The following is a 2,896-nucleotide window of genomic DNA, read 5'->3' on the forward strand; positions in this document are numbered from 1 at the left end:
TTGTAGCCGTAGCGCCGTCTTGGTGGTGCTCGTCTCGCGGTCTTCTCTTGAGCTTATGAAGCTTCGACTTGGCGTGAAGTAGGGCTTGTTGGGACTTGTGCATTTGCGCTTGTGGAGCATCTTCATGATGATGATGTCGTTGTCGTGCTTGAGCTCCTTGGCGTTCGTCGTCGTCGTGCACATGATGCTTGGAGGTGACTTGCCCTTCATGACGATGTTGATCACGAACATGATGGTGGTCGCCATGTAGATGTTGAGTTGGACGACTTGCGCTTGCATCTTGTTTGCGCTTCGAAGACTTGTGGCTTGAATCCCATCGCCTTGAAGATGATGAAGGGGAAGTAGACTTGAGCAAGGTCCGAATCTCCTCCATCCTTGCATCTTGCTCCTCTTTATGTGCGGTAAGCTTCTTGTCGATGTAGTCCCTTCTCCTTGCTTCGGAGTGATGAATGTCGATGGAGATGTTCTCGATGCGCTCTCGCAATCTTGATTGTGTGCCTTGCACTTGTCGTTGTAGATCGAAGATAGACGCTTTGGTGATGTAGTTGTTCACGCCGTCGTTGTTGTCGAGGACCGAAGAGGAAATGCCTTGCCTATCCATCACAAGACTCGAGCAAATATGAGTGGGAGAAAGAGAAGAACTTATACCAATGTACCTTGACCGATGTTGACAATGAATCAAGTTCACTCAAATGCGGACAATGAAATAGCACTATTGGTACCAATCCTTGTCGGTTCTCACACCTACACAAGTAAAGCTTATGGAGGAGCTCGGTGAGGATAGTGGCACAAAAATTTAATGCAAAATGTTAGCAAGAGTCAATAATGTTGAAAGAGATTCACAAATTCGCAAGTGAAACAAATGGACCAATAGCAAAGAATGGCACACGGAAACACACACAAGGATTGATAAATGGGGTCGTGCAACCAAGGAATGAGCACAAAATGTGGAATCCACGGAAAACGCTCGTGTTGCACAACTCAAGAGAGACGCTAGCACGATTGCTCAATAGGCGGATACGACACTTGTGCACAACCTACAAGATGCAAAATGGATAAACTTCTATCCCAAGTATGCTATGTATGTATGGTTCCCGGTGTTTCTCTCAAGATGATCCAAGATGATCGGATATGACAATCTTATATGCAATGTGGTATGATGCTATGGCACTTGCTTACAAGCTTCTTTGCTCTCTCTTTTTCTTTTGCTTAAAAGCTTTATTTTTTTTCTATGGCCACTTTTGCACAATGCACAAACGAAGATAGCAATTGTGTATATGCAGGAACAAACTTGTGACACACGATATGATACCAAGATATGCACCACGATGATATGGTATGTATGCTATGGGAAGTATGATCACTAATGTGCACAAGTAACGTTGCCGGCAATACTCAAATGGCTAGTCTCGATAGGCAAGTAACGCAAAATGGGCTAGGGGTTAACAATGCAATGGCAAGGGAATATACAAAGGAGGGATACCACGATACCAAGATGATATGGAGGTCACCGTCCGTCGATGATGAGTGGCGGTGTTCTTGATGTAGAAACCAAGATGATGGAGTCTCGTCCCTAAGTAGCCGAAACACCTTAGGAAACGGAAAAACCGCAAACCTAAAATCTGAAATGACAAATGTCAAATGGTGGTAGCAGAAAGCGATGGTGGTTTGCACTTGGCAATGTGGAAGTGGGATGATGGGCTATACACGTGTCGGAGTTGAAGTTGCCGTCCCTAAGTAGCCGAAACACCTTAGGAGACACAAGCCACAACTCAAAGAAACTCAAACAACTATTGGGTTAAGTTGGGGTGTCGGAAGTGTATGGTGGGCAAGCCTATGCGGAAGGTATGGTGGTGGTTGAAGAAGAAGCAACCGTCCCTAAGTAGCCTAAACACCTTAGGAGACTCAAATCACAACTCAAGCAACCACTAAAGCTATATGGATCAAAATGGGTTAGGTTGCGGAAGTCGGTGGTGGTAATGCGGATGATATGGTGGAAGCCCTAGACAAAGATGCCAAAATTCACAAAATGTGATGGAGTCAAATGATGTTGGTGTTATTTTTGTGGGATGGGGGATGTCAATAGCTTAAAAACGAGCTAAAGAACGTCAAAAACGGACTCCGGATAAATTAGTTATGGTCAAAACGGTGAAACGGGGAGGCTGAAATCTACAGGGGCCAGACATCCGGGGGTCGGGCCGGATTTCCGGGACCTGATGTCCAGAAACTTGTGCGAAAATGCACTCCAGGAGCCGGATGTCCGGGCTAATGGCCGGATTTCCGGGATGGCCGGATGTCCGGGGCTCGGGCCGGACATCCGGGCTCCAAATCCGAGGATGAACTCGAGGAACTCGATTTTGGGGCGGAAATTGATGATTTCGGGGGCAAAATTAGAGAGATTTTGTGGATGGAAGATGGGGAAACTTGGGGAGATGCTAGATCCACTTGAAACCAAGCAAATCCATGGATCAAAATCAACAAAACATCATCAAACCAACAAATCACAAAAAAAATTGGGGCTATTTTTGGTGGGGATTTTCGAAATTTAGGACGAAATCAAGCAAAAGAAGGCTACAAAACGGTGGGAGGGACTCCAAATACGTGATAAACCTGGCTCATGATACCATAGATGATGTAGGGTGGAACCCTATAGCGTCGATCTTTCACGTTTGGAGTGGATCCTACGGGGAGACACGAAGAACGAGCGGAAGAACACGAGGAAATCACGGGGAGGAACGAGGGGAAACACTCAACCAACAAGGATTCGGTCACACAAATGCTAGATCAAAGAACACAAAGAGATACACGAGATCCAAAGTCGACAAAGGTAAGGATACAAAGGTAACCGATCTTCTCCGTGAGGAGGGCTTGAATCCACAAGGGGATCTTCCCACGG

This window comes from Triticum dicoccoides, chromosome 5B (genome assembly GCF_002162155.2).
Source record: "Triticum dicoccoides isolate Atlit2015 ecotype Zavitan chromosome 5B, WEW_v2.0, whole genome shotgun sequence".
NCBI lineage: Eukaryota > Viridiplantae > Streptophyta > Magnoliopsida > Poales > Poaceae > Triticum > Triticum dicoccoides.